This window comes from Hippopotamus amphibius, chromosome 5 (assembly GCF_030028045.1).
Source record: "Hippopotamus amphibius kiboko isolate mHipAmp2 chromosome 5, mHipAmp2.hap2, whole genome shotgun sequence".
In the NCBI taxonomy this organism is placed as follows: Eukaryota; Metazoa; Chordata; class Mammalia; order Artiodactyla; family Hippopotamidae; genus Hippopotamus; species Hippopotamus amphibius.
This window is the reverse complement of record NC_080190.1, coordinates 44,620,224-44,637,822: the sequence shown is the minus strand read 5'-3', so window position 1 is coordinate 44,637,822 and position 17,599 is coordinate 44,620,224.

Below are 17,599 nucleotides of genomic sequence, written 5' to 3'. Positions count from 1 at the left end.
CAGGGGAAGGAGCAGTGATCCCATAGGAAACTGAATCAGACTTACCTGCTGGTGTTAGAGGATTGCCTGCAGAGGTGGGGGGCAGCTATGGCTCACCACAGGGACAGGGACACTGGTGGCAGGGGTTCTGGGAAGTGCTTATTGGCATGAACCCTTTCAGAATCTGCCATTAGTCCCAGCAAAGAGCTTGTAAGCTCCAGTGCTGTGTCTCCTCAGGCCAAAAAGTGAGCAGGGTGGGAAAACAGCCCCACCCATTGTCAGACAAGCAGATTAAAGTTTTACTGAGCTCCGCCCACCAAAGTGGATTAAAGTTTTAATGAGCTCCACCCACCCAGCTCAACCCACCATCAGTCCCTCCCATTAGGAAGCAGGCACAAGCCTCTTAGAGAGCTTCCTCCATAAGAGGGCAGACAGCAGTATCAAGCAGTATTTCATTCTGTGGAAATGAAAACCACAGCCACAAAAAGAGAAAATGAAAAAGGAGAAGACTTCGTACCAAATGAAGGGACAAGATAAAACCCCAGAAAAACAACTAAATGAAGTGAAGATAGGCATCCTTCCAGAAAAAGAATTCAGAATAATGATGGTGAAGATGATCCAGGACTTTGAAAAAAGACTGGATGCAAAGATTGAAAAGATGCAAAAAAAGTTTAACAAAGACCTAGAAGAATTAAAGAACAAACAAACAGAGATAAGCAATGCAATAACTGAAATGAAAAATACACTAGAAGGATCCAATAGCAGATTAACTGAGGCACAAGGGTGAATAAGTGACCTGGAAGATGGAATGGTGAGAATCACTGATGCAGAAAAGAATAAAGAAAACAGAATGAAAAGAACTGAAGACAGCCTAAGAGACCTCTGGGACAATGTTAAACACACCAATGTTCCCATTATAGTGGTCCCAGAAGGAGAAGAGAAAGAGAAAGGACCCAAGAAAATATCAGAAGAGATTATATTCGGAAACTTCCCTAACATGGGAAAGGAAATAGCCACCCAAGTCCGGGAAGCACGGAGAGTCCCAGGCAGGATAAACCCAAGGAAAAACATGCCAAGACATATAGTAGTCAAATTGACAAAAATTAAAGACAAAGAAAAATGATTAAGAGCAGCAAGGGAAAAATGACACATAACACACAAGGGAACTCCCATAAGGGTAACAGCTGATTTCTCAGCAGAAACTCTGCAGGCCAGAAGGGAGTGGGAGGATATATTTAAGGTGATGAAAGGGAAGAACCTACAACCAAGAATACTCTACCCAGCAAAGATCTCATTCAGATTCAATAGAGAAATCAAAAGCTTTACAGACCAGCAACAGCTAAGATATTCAGCACCACCAAACCAGCCCTACAACAAATGCTAAAGGAACATCTCTAAGTGGGAAACATAAACAAAGAAATGATCTACAAAAACAAAAACAAAACAATTAAGAAAATGGTAATAGGAACATACATATGGATAATTACTTTGAATGTAAATGGACTAAATGCTCCAACCAAAAGACACAGACTAGCTAAATGGATACAAAAACAAGACACCTGTATATGCTGTCTACAGGAGACCCACTTCAGACCTAGGGACACATACAGACTGAAAGTGAGGGGATGGAAGAAGATATTCCATGCAAATGGAAATCAAAAAAAAGCTGGAGTAGCAATACTCATATCAGATAAAAAGAGACTTTAAAATAAAAAATGTTACAAGAGACAAGAAAGGACATTACATAAAGATCAAGGGATCCATCCAAGAAGAGGAGATAACAATTATAAAAATATATGCACCCAATATAGGAGCATCTCAGTGTATAAGGAAAATGCTAACAACTATGAAAGAGGAAATTGACAGTAACACAATAATAGTGGGGGACGTTAACACCCTGCTTACAGCAAAACAGATCATGCTGACAGAAAATTAATAAGGAAACACAAGCTTTAAATGACACAATAAATCAGCTTGATTTAATAGATATCTATAGGATATTACATCCAAAACCAGCAGATTACACTTTCTTCTGAAGTGCCCATGGAACATTCTCCAGGATAGATCACATTTTGGGTCACAAATCAAGCCTTGGTAAATTTAAGAAAATTGAAATCATAGCCAGCATCTTTTCTGACCACAACGCTATGAGATTAGAAATCAATTATAGGAAAAAATCTGTAAAAAACACAAACACATGGAGGCTAAACAGTACATTGCTAACTAAGAGATCACTGAAGAAATCAAAGAGGAAATCTCAAAATACCTAGAGACAAATGACAATGAAAACACAATGATCCAAAACCTATGGGATACAGCAAAAGCTGTTCTAAGAGGGAAGTTTACAGCAATACAATCTTACCTCAAGAAACAAGAAAAATCACAAAGAAATAATCTAACCTTATACCTCAAGAAACTAAAGAAGCGAAAACAAAATGCAAAGGTAGTAGAAGGAGAGAAATCATAAAGATCAGAGCAGAAATGAGTGAAATAGAAACAAAGAAAACAGTATCAAAAATCAATACAACTAAAAGCTGATTTTTTGAGAAGATAAATAAAATTGATAAACCTCTAGCAAGACCATTAAGAAAAAGAGGGTGAGGACTGAAATCAATAAAATTAGAAATGAAACAGAAAAAGTTACAATGGACACCACAGAAATAAAAAGCACCATAAGAGACTACTACACGCAACTGTATGCCAATAAAATTGACAACCTGGATGAAATGGACAGATTTTTAGAAAGATATAAGCTTCTAAGACTGAATCAGGAAGAAATAGAAAATATGAACCGATCAATCACAAGTAATGAAATTGAAACTGTGATTAAAAATCTCCCAACAAACAAAAGTCCAGGAGCACATGGCTTCACAGGTGAATTTTGTCAAACATTTAGAGAAGAGCTAACACCCATCCTTCTCACACTCTTCCAGAAAATTTCAGAGGAAGGAATACTCCCAAACTCATTCTGTGAGGCCACCGTCACCCTGATACCAAAACCAGACAAAGATACTACAAAAAAAGAAAATTACAGACTAATATCACTGATGAATTTAGATGCAAAAATCCTCAGCAAAATACTAGCCAACAGAATCCAACAACACATTAAAAGGATCATACACCATGATCAAGTGGGGTTTATCCCTGGAATGCAAGGATTCTTCAATACACGTAAATCAATCAATGTGATACACCATGTTAACAAATTGAAGGATATAAACCCCAAGATCATCTCAATAGATGCAGAAAAAGCTTTTGACAAAATTCAGCACCCATTTATGATAAAAACTCTCCAGAAGGTGGGTATAGAGGGAACCTACCTCAACATAATAAAGGCCATATATGACAAACCCACAGCAAACATCATTCTCAATGAGGAAAAACTGCAAGCATTCACTCTAAGATCAGGAACAAGACAAGGATGTTCACTGTCACCACTACTATTCAACATAATTTTGGAAGTTTTAGCCACAGCAATCAGAGAAGAAAAAGAGATAAAAGATATCCAAATTGGAAAAGAAGAAGTAAAACTGTCACTGTTTGCAGATGACAGAATACTATACCTAGAAAATCCTAAAGATGCCACCAGAAAACTACTTGAGCTAATCAACAAATTTTGTTTAAGTTGCAGGATGCAAAATTAACACACAGAAATCTTTTGCATTTTTATACAGTAACAATGAAAGATCAGAAAGAGAAATTAAGGAAACAATCCCATTCACCATTGCAACAAAAAGAATAAAATGCCTAGGAATAAACCTAACTAAGGAGGTAAAAGACCTGTACTCAGAAAACTATAAGACTCTAATGAAAGAAATCGAAGATGACACAAACAGACGGAGAGCTATACCATGTTCTTGAGTTGGAAGAATCAACATTGTGAAGATGACTATAGTACCCAAAGCAATTTACAGATTCAATGCAATCCCTATCAAATTACCAATGGCATTTTTTACAGAACTAGAACAAAAAATCCTAAAATTTATATGGAGATGCAAAAGACCCCGAATAGCCAAAGCAATCTTGAGGGAAAAAAATGGAACGGGAAGAATCAGAGTCCCTGATTTCAGACTATACTCAAAGCTATATTAATCAAGACAATATGGGACTGGTACAAAAACAGAAATATAGATCAATGGAACAGGATAGAAACCCCAGAGATAAACTATAGTCAACTAATCTATGACAAAGGAGCCAAGGATATACAATGGAGAAAAGGCAGCCTCTTCAATAAGTGGTGCTGGGAAAAGTGGACAGCTTGTAAAAGAATGAAATTAGAACACTCCCTAGCACCATACACAAAAATAAACTCAAAATGGATTAAAAACCTAAATGTAAGGCCAGACACTATAAAACTGCTAGAGGAAAACATAGGAAGAACACTTTTGAATCATTCACAGCAAGATCTTTTCTGACCCACCTCCTAGAGTAATGGAAATAAAAACAAAAATAAATAAGTGGGACCTAATGAAACTTCAAGGCTTCTGCACAGCAGAGGAACCTATAAACAGGATGAGAAGACAACCCTCAGAATGGTAGACAATATTTGCAAACAAATCAACAGACAAAGGATTAATCTCCAAAATATATAAAGAGTTCATGCAGCTCAATATCAAAAAAACAAACAACCCAGTCAGAAAATGGGCAGAAGACCTAAATAGGCATTTCTCCAAAGAAGACATTCGGATGGCCAAGAGGCACATGACAAGCTGCTCAGCATCCCTAATTATTAGAGAATTGGAAATCAAAACTACGGGTATCACCTCACACCAGTTAGAATGGGCATCATCAGAAAATCTACAAAGAGTAAATACTGGAGAGGGTGTGAAGAAAAGGGAATTCTCTTGCACTGTTGGTGGGAATGTAAATTGATAAATCTGCTATGGAGAGCAGTATGGAGGTTCCTTGCATAACTGAAAATAGAGTTACCATATGACCCAGCAATGCCACTTCTGGGCATATACCCAGAGAACACCATAATTGAAAAAGACACATGCACTCCAGTGTTCATTGCAGCACTATTGACAATAGGTAGGACATGGAAGCAACCTAAATGTCCAACAACAGATGAATGGATAAAGAAGATGTGGTACCTATATACAATGGAATACTATTCAGCTGTGAAAAGGAATGGAATTAGGAAATTTGTAGAGACATGGATGGACCTAGAGACTGTCATAGTGAAGTGAGTCAGAAAGAGAAAAACAAATATCGTATGTTAACACATATGCGGAATATACAAAAATGGTACAAATCAACTGGTTTGCAAGGCAGAAATAGAGCCACAGATGTAGAGAACAAACATATGGACACCAAGTGGGGAAACGGTGGGGTGGGTGTGGGGGGTTGATTGGGGTCAGATGAATTGAGAGATTGGGATTGCCATATATACATTACTAATAAGAAAAAAAAATACCAAATTGTACAATTTAAATATATGTAGTTTATTGTATGTCAGTTGTATCTCAATAAAAATTCTTAAAAACCCAAAAGTGACTAATAAACTCATAGTAATATGCTCATAATTAGCCATTAGGAAAGGCAAGTAAAAATTCACAATAAGATACAACTTCATATATACTAGGAATGCTTTAATCAAAAAGACAGATTGAAAGCAAAAATTGGTGGGGATGTGAGGAAATTAGAACCCCCATACATTGCTAGCAGGAATGTAAAAGTGGGGCAGACACTCTTGAAAACATTTTTGCTGTTACTCAAAATTTTAAACCAAGAGTTACCATATGATTTAACAATTCCATTCAGGTATGTACTCAAGAGACAGGAAACCATATGACTATACAAAAACTTGTACACAGTATTATTATTCATAATAACCCCAAGTGGAAACAAGACAAATGTCTATCAACTAATAAATAGACAGATGTAATGTGGTATATCCACACAAGGCAATATAATATAGCCATAAAATGGATGAATATGCATGCTACAACCTGGATAAATCTTTAAAACATTATGCTAAATGAAAGAAGCCAGTCATTAAAGACCACATATTGTATGAATCCACTTATGTGCCATGTCCTAATAGGCAAGTCTGTAGAAACAGAAAGTAGATTTGAGGTTGCCTAGAACTGAAGGAGGTGAGGGAGAATAAGGAATGACTGCTAATGCATATGAAATTGCTTTTGGGAATGAAGAAAATGTTATAAAATTGATTGTGGTGATGGGTGCAGATCTCTGTGAATATGCTAAAAAACGAGTTTTTATATCTATAAATCTGTTAAAAATGCTCTGAGAACATAAAAGGAGTAGTTTCATCTCTCTGGGGGTATGGGATCGAAGAATAATTTAACATAGTAATTTTAATTCTAGTTACGTTAAATAATATGAGTCAAAATGTAGAGGTGATAGTGAACAGGAATGATTTTGTAAGTAGTATGTAATTCTGATGAGAGACTGTAGGACACATGAAGGAAAATAGTGAAATATAAGTTCAGGAAGTTAATATATGAGTGAAATTTGGATAAAGCTGCCAAAGTGAAAGAGTTAATGTTATATTGTGTGCATAATTTGGAGCACGCAAAGGTTTCTGAGGAGAGAAAAATGGTGGTAGCAGATTTGGACACTCTAGTGACTTTTAGAATCCAATTCGATTTTAATAACGCTAATGCATTTGAAGGTTGTATTTTAAGCAACCAAGCTCTTATAAAATCCATTACACAACGTGGTTTTAGTGTCTGGAAATGGGCTGATATGCCTAATGAATGGTTCACGATAAAAGATTCAGTCGATGTATTGTCCTTTGGCACAAACACATAGTTCAGTGTACTCTCCAAAGTTACATTGAATATAGTGCGGTAATATAGAATTTTCATCTGTGTATAAACATCTGTAATACGTTACCTAAGATGATTTTTGTCTCTGATTTTTACTGAATTCACTGTATTATTAGCATATTCCGGAAGAAATAGAGTTCAAAAAGCTTTTTTTGCATTTCTAGACTTTGTAGCCACCCTTTCAATAACATATCACTATTAATATAGCCTCTTCGTACATCCACACAATTATTTCATGATTCTCTCATGCCCTGTATTTTTTAAATTATTTTTAAATTTGGAGATAAGTTTAAGTTCATATGAAGACAAAATCTGTGTCCTTTGTAACGGACCTACAAGGAAACCATAAAGAACAGATGATGGAACAGAAAATATCTCACAGACTTTTAACTACTATAAATATCAAATTGCAAGTTTACTTACTAGTGGCAAATTGATTACCTAAAAATCACTTACTGTTCTTTGCTGCTAAAATCATATTTTGATTGTTTTTGATTGTCTTAATTCTTTGCGTGCAGGGTACATTGGAATAAGAATGCAAATAAATGGACCTTATAATTTATATTCATAATGAGTAATATCAACCTAACCTTGATACTTCCTGAACACAGGAACAAGTGCTAAAGTAATTGTCTATGGATAAGGATTTAATTTTACTTTACAGAGCTTTCAGAGTTATTAGAGTCAATTTAAAAGTAAGAGTGCTACAGTATAATAATAGTTGTTCCCTGATGAAGCTTGCACATAGAATCCATAATTAAAATATCCAATTAATATTGCTCACCTATGGTACATGAGTTTAAAAGAGGCTAGCTTTGTAAAGGATTTTATCAAGATTTCCTTAGCGGGAAAAGGGTACTAATTAAGGGAAGCAAGTAAATTTTTCAAGTCTTAAGCTGGCGATTGGCTTGACGATGATGAATTCCTATATCAGAAAATTTTTCAGGGGTAGAGCAGTATGATACCTTCTTTTCTCTTTTACTCTTCTTTTCATGTGTCAGGTTGTGGGAGGTGAACTTGAATCTTTGTAGTCTACTCCTCAGGAATAATCAAGTTTTTCTGTTTCATACCTGCTGTTCTTAGCAAATGGTCAGGAAAAGAAAAGGAGAGATGTCAGGACCAGAAAGCAACATAATGCAATTTATATAAAAACTTCTGCTGTCACAAAATTGATTAAAAACTTCAATCATAACCATTTGGATTTACTCAGCTTTTTGTGGGTAATTAATTATATATAGTTAAAGTTGAGTGTGAAGGCAGAGTGATCTTTAAGATGGTGCTCTATTTCACATCTCAAGACTTTGGATTGCAATTCCTAATTTGCTGTTTACTGAATGACACTGGACAATGTCTTAAGCCTCTTTGAACTAGGGAAAACAAATGAGACAAGATATACTAAATGCTTTCTGAAACTACAAAGCATGATACATGTTTATGCATTACTATGATACCTGAAAAAATGTAAAAGGCTGTATAATCACACAAAATGGGGATTTCCTAACAGTAGCATCTTTATTTGTCTGTCAGTGTCAGTGCTTCTCAAAATTTAGGAATTGATAACAATGATTCTCACCCACTTAGAGTCTGTGGAATACATAGAAATAATACTATTTGTAAGTCATATTGAAGTAAGTGGGCAAGGTTGCTTACACTTACACAAAAGTTGACTATTTGCTCTGGGAAACTGAGGGGATTCAGTAAAGCTAGAATCCATTTGTGACCCACTAGTGTGAGGCAGAAAACTCTCCCTGTGTGTAAGAGTATCCTGGATATCCTAATTTCACAAATTTATTGTAGGGACCAGAAAGCTGCACTTCTAGTGTTATTCTGTGCTGTTTGAAACAATATTTCAAGGGACATATGTGTGGACATATGTGCTGACCTAATTGTTCCTACTTAAAGAACAAAGAGTAGAGTTCTTTTTGGAACCAAGTTAAGAATGTAGTTCCAGACTAATCATGGTTGAGAACAGTAATTTGTCAGTATCAACTTATAGTAGTAAGGAAAAGGGAATAGCAACTTTAAGGTCAAAAGACCTCGTTTACTTCCCAGTTGTGAAAATTACTATGACCATAGGAAAATCATTTAACTTGTCTTTGTCTTAGTTTCCTTGACTATTATGGTGGGGATAATTTAAATCCTTTGAAGGGTCTTGGTGAAGATCAAGAGAGAAAATATTTGTGCAAACACATTATAAGCCACTCAATTCTTTACAGCTGTTAGAAATCATATTATTCTTATTCTAATTCTTATTATTATTGCATTTACTTTGGAATGTAGAGATTAATTTTTATTTGAGTTTCGTTGATTATTTTAAAAGTAACTGCAAAGTCACACAATGATTCACTTGAAATAAATGACTTGTTTCTGCTCAACACAATATCTTCCAGAAAACATTTGCAAAATGACAAGCAGAAATCTATCAAGAAGACTGAAGTCACAGGATAATATAGCTCATCACTGCAACTCTTCATAATACTTTTCAAATACTCATAAGTGTGATTCTGAAATAATTTTATGTATCTAAAATAAACATTAAATTGTGATTTGATAAAACAGACCCATAGTTTGAAAGTAAAATACTACAGAAAAATGGAATGCCATTCCAAAGGAAGTTAAGTAAAATATCATCTATCAATCTTGTCAATAATGTTGCTAACTCATAATTCTGACAGCAACACATTGCAAGTCATTCATAAGGGAATAAAATTGCCAACACCTTTTATTGCTCAATTAAGGAGTCCAGGTACAATTGATTACGTCTGTCTTATTAAATGTTGTGTCTTTTTAGAAGATTTGTTCATTTAATCATACAACAAATATTAATTGAAACCCTACTCTTTATCAGGCATATGGAGGATAAAGAGGAACTCAGGCTCAGACCTCAGAAAGCCTGCTGTATTGATGGAAGATTAATATAAAACCAATCAGAATTTCTAAGTTGATTATATAACTATAAAAACTCCTGTCTACACTAAAATCTCTCTTGAACTTCAAGAAATCAAAAGTGTAGTTAAGAAAAAAAAAATACATGGGGGTATATGTTTGGGGCATAAAACTGGGAAAGAAACATAAATATTAACTAAAAGGATAACATAAATTTGAAAATCCCAGTACTCAAAACAGCAAATAAAATTGAGAAGGGTTAGATACAAATATTCAACTTTTCTAGGTTATGGGTAGGAGTTCTTTATATCTTAGAAATATAGAAAGAGTCATCCCTTGCAACATGAATCTCAACACAAGGTTTAAATTACACATAAACATACTAAATGAGGGGCATAGCAGAAAAGGAAACATCACAGATCCACTCATGAGAATAATGAGACTTCAGTGGCAGGCAGCATGCTTTTAAGGTATTTATATTGGTATTACTGATGATATGATACTCATTATGAAATAGACTGTAGGCTGCTTAATCAAAAAGTAATTCACTGTTGCATTGGCAAAGTTCAGATAAAGCCCCAAATCTGTCAGTTTTCAACCACCTCTTGTTTGGAGAACAATTCTGCATGTTCCATTGTGGTAAAACTGTGCACTTACTAATAGGTAACAGAGCCATTGGGTTTACTCTATCTTACTCATCAGTCTTGTTTCCAAATTAGAAATTCACTATTGTCAACTCACACTTGTTAGTGAAAACTTGTCTAATGGACTCTGCAGGGTTTGTACTTGGTTTCCTTATTGAAATAAATAAAATTTCAGGGGTGAAATTCTTTGAGAAGACCAAAACTGATGCTAATTTGCATAAAGCCCTCTATAGTAATGCCAAAGTCACACATTCTTATTTTGTTTTTTTTTCAGTGAATTTATTTTTATTTTATTCAAAAATTTATACAAATTTTAAAGATTACTTTGCATTTATAGTTATTACAAAATATTGGCTATATTCCCTGTGTTGTACAATACATCCTTGAGCCAATTTTAAACATAATAGTTTGTACCTCCCACTCTCCCACCCCTATGTTGTCCCTCTCACCAACCCCCACTGGTAATCACTCCCTTATTTGTTCTCTACATCTGTTGTCTGCTTCTTTTTTGTTATATTCACTAGTTTGTTATATTTTTTAGACTCCACATATAAGTAATATCATGCAGCATTTCTTCTTTCTCTGACATATTTCATTTAGCCTAATGCCCTCCAAGTCCATCCATGTTGCTACAAATGGCAACATTTCATTCTTTTTTATGGCTGAGTAGTATTCTATTGCAAATACGTACCAATTTTCCTTTATCCGTTCATCTGTTGATGGACGCTTAGATTGCTTCCATATCTTTGCTATTGTAAATAATGCTGCTATGAACATTGGAGCACATGAATCTTATTGAATTAGTGGTGTTTTTTTTACCAATATATACCTAGGAGTGGAATTGTGGGTCACATGGTAGTTCTGTTTTTAGTTTTTTGAGAAACCTCCATACTGTTTTCTACAGTCGCTGCACCAATTTACATTCCCACCAACAATGTACAAGGGTTTCCTTTCCTCCATATCCTTGCTTATATTTGTTATTTGTGTTCTTTTTGATGATAGTCATTTTGACAGGTGTAAAATGACATTTCATTGTGGTTTTAATTTGCGTTTCTCTAATAATTAGCATGTGGAGCTTCTTTTCAAGTGCCTATTGGCCATCTGCATGTCCTCTGGAAAAATGTCTATTGAGTTCTCGTCATTTTTTAATTGGGTTGTTTATTTTCTTCATGTTGAGTTCTATGAGCTATTTATATATGTTGGCTATTAATCCCTTATCAGTCATATCACTTGCAAATATTTTCTCTCAATAGGCTGTCTTTTCATTTTGTTGTTTCCTTTGCTGTACAAAATCTTTTAAGTTTAATTGGGTTCCATTTGCTTATTTTTTTATTTTTTATTTTTTAATTTTTTTTTATTTTTTTATTTTTTTTTTGGGGGGGGGGTACACCAAGTTCAATCATCTGTTTTTATACACATATCCCCGTATTCCCTCCCTTCCTTGACTCCCCCCACCTCGAGTCCCCCCCACCCTCCCCGCCCCAGTCCTCTATGGCATCTTCCATCCTCGAGTTGGACTCCCTTTGTTATACAACAACTTCCCACTGACTATCTATTTTACAGTTGGTACTATATATATGTCTGTGCTACTCTCTCGCTTCATCTGTTTCCCCTTCACCCCCCGCCCCCTCCCATACCTCGAGTTCTCCAGTCCATTCTCTGCATCTGCGTCCATGTTCTTGTCACTGAGTTCATCAGTACCATTTTTAGATTCCATATATGTGAGTTAGCATACAATATTTGTCCTTCTCTTTCTGACTTACTTCACTCTGTATGACAGATTGTAGTTCTATCCACCTCATTACATATAGCTCCATCTCATCCCTTTTTATAGCTGAGTAATATTCCATTGTGTATATATGCCACATCTTCTGTATCCATTCATTTGTTGATGGGCATTTCGGTTACTTCCATGTCCTGGCTATTGTAAACAGTGCTGCAATAAACATTATGGTACACGTTTCTTTTCAGATTATGGTTTTCTTTGGGTATATGCTCAGTAGTGGGATTACTGGATCATATGGTAGTTCTATTTGTAGTTTTTGAAGGAACCTCCAAATTGTTTTCCATAGTGGCTGTACCAACTTACAGTCCCACCAACAGTGCAGGAGAGTTCCCTTTTCTCCACACCCTCTCCAGCATTTGTTGTTTCCAGATTTTGTGATGATGGCCATTCTGATCGGTGTGAGGTGATACCTCATTGTGGCTTTGACTTGCATTTCTCTGATGATGAATGATGTTGAGCATCTTTTCATGTGTTTGTTGGCCATCTGTATGTCTTCTTTGGAGAAATGTCTATTTAGGTCTTCTGCCCCTTTGTGGATTGGGTTATTTGCTTTTTTGGTATTAAGCTTCATGAGCTGATTGTATATTTTGGAGGTTAATCCTTTGTCCGTTGTTTCATAGGCAATTATTTTTTCCCATTCTGAGGGTTGCCTTTTAGTCTTGTTTATGGTTTCTTTTGCTGTGCAAAAGCTTTTAAGTTTCATGAGATCCCATTTGTTTATTCTTGATTTTATTTCCATGATTCTAGGATCTTATTTTGTTAATAGGGATGCTTCCATCATCTAATACATATACACACTAAGGGAACTTTATTTTCCACTGTTATGTCAGTCTGAAGGAATGGATGACTTTGAAAAATTGGGGAGAGGGTAGAAAAGATGAGAAAAAGATAAATAGGTGATTTAAACAAAAAATGAGAGGAGTATTGATGTTTGCTAGTTGTGGATTAGGTGGAGGAATATATACATTTACTCCTCCGTATACTTTCAAAGAATTAGGGCTAATTTTCCTCTTAAAAAGGACAGGGTGAAAATAGTCCTGGTGATATCAAGAAGCGATTGAACTGTAAAAATATTTCAGGGATTTTATTTTCTTCTTGAATTTTGTAGTGTTTATGAGCATTCTAGTGATATCCCCAATTGTACAAAATTTGTAACCCTGTTTGTTTTTCTGGAGGAAAATATTAGTTCACATTTCACAAAAAGTAATGTTTCAACTTGAAACTATTGGGTTACATATACTTGAGGAGACTCAGCAGAGAGAAAGGTAAACATGTCTGCAGTCTAAATTTATGTCTAGGGTTTTTAGCCAGTATGTATTGGATGCTTTATAAGTATCAACAGTATAGACACAGAAAGACACAGAAAATGAAATAGAGAATTGTACTGTAATATGGTAAAAGCAAAGATGAACATACATATTAGGTACTCTATAAAACATGGGGAGATTTTTTTTATTTAGGGGTTCATATTTTGTGGTTCAAAGAAAGTGCTTTAAAGGCAGTATGGTTTGAAGTTGTTCTTAGGAACTGAAAGTAAATCAGGCACAGAAGGTGGATAAAATTATAGGTTTCCAGAATGTACTCCAAAATGCAGCAAACATTTTCCATAAAAGCATGTTCAGGAAATATGGATTTATAGAAGGGAACAAAAGGTTCACACTGAACTATATTTGAAAATGTGACTGTTAAGGAGAATTATACACATTCTATATATTCATAAAATGCAAGTGTATTTATTTATTTTGCCTTTTATAAAGAGGGGAAAATATTGGAATATAAGAGAACAGTATATCTACATATCGTTGGAAGCAAAGGCTTAATATGGATCATGCCAGCGTTATTTCAATGACCATGTTAAGATCAGAATGTGACACTCTCCACCAAAAAATCAGGATACTGAAGTTCAGATATATCATTTGTTAAAGTATTGATCTTAACTCTAAATTATTTGATAAATTTAACATTCTATAAATCTTTTTTTGTTGAAGTATAGTTGATTTACTCTATGATTCTTTATAGAGTTTTTTTTTTTTTTTCCTCAAGCAGACTAGCTCTCCATTGTAAGGTAACCCTAAAGGGAACTTTAAAAACCCTGTAATTTAGACAATGTTAATATTTTCTGTAACTTCTCTGGGCTCCTTTTACCTGACATCCCCTGAAGGGATATGAAATATCTGATTTTCTGTTTAATTTCAGATAATGTCATTTCACTGCTCTCCACTCATAGATGGGTCAAGGGCTTGAAAACCTGAAGTAGAGTCAGTAGAAATATGGTGGTACTTCTTCAAAATAAAAGCCTGAAAAGCTATAAAAGTTGGAAAATAAATATGAATTTTGGGTAGCCCTTTTTTGGATCTTATGGCCTTTAATGTTAATAATGAACAAACAAGAATCTTAAAAGTGTAGGACTTCCCTGGTGGTCCAGTGGTTAAGACTCCACTTCCAATGCAGGAGATGTGGGTTTGATCCCTGGTCAGGGAACTAAGATACCACATGCTGTGGGGCACAGCCAAAAAATTAAAATAAGAAAAAAGTCTTTAAATGGAAGTGTAGAAGAAGAGAAAATTTTTAAGTAAAACAAGGGAGAAGATCACCATCATGGGTGAGAAACTTTTAAATATAAGTTTGCCCCCCATAAGCCATAGATATATAATAATCTCATTGAAATATGTACTGAGGAAATTAGTATTGATATCAGCCTCCAACACATGAGACAAAATTCGTCACATTATTTTTTTTATCACATTATTTTTAAAACCATTTGAATATCCCTCAGCTCAACATTCTGTCAAAGAAACAAAGCCTCAGTCACATTCAAAGAGAATACTCCCCATTTCCATGATATTCTACAGGAACCTTGAATTTACATAATTCGAAAATTTGGGAAACCACCTCTCATGTTTAGTTCTTCACCATATCAAGTTCTTATGTTCCTTGTTCTTTAGAGACAAGCTTGGACACACGGAGTATTCAGGTCACTAAGTACAGTATAGTTCTTAGGCTTCCAGGAAGCTGTCTTTTTTGAGCTACATTCTTAATTTGTACTTGACCAAACAGTGCAAAGTACAGGGACAGCAGTTATGGCACAGTAATCAAGCGAGTTTGATTTCAGGTTATAACATACTGAATTTGTATGTGGTTTGTTTTACTATTCATTATGTTGTTGCTATGAGGAAGGAGTCCCTTAATGAAGTCATCTAGGAATGAAAGATGTCCTTGTCATTCTGTTCTTAGTAGAAATATTTGCCTATTTGTTCAGAATTCAGTTATGTTCTTTGCACAATTAACTCTTACAGTTTCAGAAAGATAGATTCTTCTTTATATCTCATCTTCATAACAGGGAAATTACTTGCTAAATCATCTAAATTGATATATTGGGTGTCTAATAAATTAAGAAAATATTTCCTCCTGTGCATATATAACTTGATTATACCTTACATATCTCTTAATCAAATGCACTTATTGTCAACCTAATACATTAACCTTGTCCAGTAGAATAGGTTCCTTTCTGATCAGCTGCGTTCATCACTCTTCCATTGGCAGCATGAATCTTCTAAATGCCTTATCTCCTGATTGAAAAGAAGCCCCCTCTATACTTAATCTCTTTCTGCTTTTCTGATTGTCACCTCCTGTCACATACAATCATCCTATTGAGACTCACATATGTGGTAACAAGCAGAATGCAAGCCATCTACCAGTCCCATCACTTGAGAAAAATCTCAAGGATCACTCCCTATACAGCTGTAGGAAATAGTATAAATCAGGGGTTCTGGTGCTCTCCATTTAAATCAGGTGAGCAGTTTTCATCTTTTTTTCACTTGGCAGAAACAAGTTTGAATTCTGTCAATGAACTTGAAAAAATCAATTACATATTTGGAGGAGAAATGACATATATATGACTTATATAGACAATGATGACTTCTGCTCCTCAGAATGGAGGACGAGAGGGAAAAAAGTATGATTTATTCTTCCCTTATAGGTTACTGCCACAGCTTCCCAAAAAATAGACACTTAATTGCTTTTTCTTTTTAATAAATCACCCTATGAAACTTATTCACTTTAGGCAAATGATACATTTGGTAGCTATGGCTGTTTATATAGATATACATTGGGGAATGATATTACACTCCATCCTTATTTGAACTAGAGCTCCACTTTGCTATAGTCACCTGTATACCAAAAAAAAGTATGAAAAAAGAGGAAGTTTATAGAGGCAAAATTGTTTAGTAATTGTGTAAGTGCACTTTGGGGGAAAGAATAAATATTTTTAGCTGAATGAGAATGAAAGAAAAATTGGTTGTCTCAATGTATTTAATGTATATGGATTCTAGCACCTTAAAGAATGATTTAGAATGTTTTAGGATGGGATAGAAATACTGATGATGCAGATACTTTTGGTTGAAAGAAGAAAATTTCCTGCTGGGTTTTGGGGCAGCTTGTCCTTCAAATATATTTCCAAAATATATCCCAATTACACATTTTCTGTATAAAATTTTCTATCAGTGCGTACACTTTATGTAGACACTAGTCTACAATTTTGTTAGACTTCAGTAGATCACAATTTCCTACAGGTTAGTGTTTCTCAAAATGAGAATCTCAGGCCCACCTTCAACAATATCATCAACCAACATATCAAGGATGATGTTTTTTTTTTAATTGGAGTATTATTGCTTTATGCTGTTGTACCAGTTTCTGCTGTACAACAATGTGAGTCTGCTGTATTTATACATATGTCCCCATATCCCCTCTCTCTTGAGTCTTCCTCCCACCCTCCCTATCCCACCCCTCTAGGTCATCACCAGTCATCGAGTTGATCTCCCTGTGTTATGCAGTAGCTTCCCACTAGCTATCTATTTTACCTTTGGTAGTGTATATATGTCAATGTTACTTTCTCACTTCATCCTAGCTCCCCCCCACCCCCACCCCCTGCCCCAGTGTCCTCAAGTCCATTCTCTACATCTGCATCTTTATTCTTGTCCTGCCATTGGGTTCAGTGCTAACCATTTTTTTTTAGATTCTGTATATATGTGTTAGAATATATAAGTTTTTCTCGTTCTGACTTACTTCACTCTGTATGACAGACTCTAGGTCCATCCACGTCTCTACAAATAACTCAGTTCCATTCCTTTTTTGGCTGAGTAATATTCCATTGTATATATGTGTCACATCCTCTTTATCTATTCATCTGTTGATGGGCATTTAGGTTGCTTCCATGTCCTGGCTATTGTAAATAGTGCTGCAATGAACATTGTGGCACATGTATCTTTTTGAATTACTATTTTCTTAGGGTATATGCCCAGTAGTGCGATTACTGGGTCATATGGTAGTTCCATTTTTAGTTTTTTAAGGAACTTCCATACTGTTTTCCATAGTGGCTGTACCAATTTACATTCCCACCAGTAGTGCAGGAGGGTTCCTTTTTCTCTGTACCCTTTCCAACACTTATTGTTTGTGGATTTTCTGATGATGGCATTCTGACCCATGTGAGGTGATACTTCATTGTGGCTTTG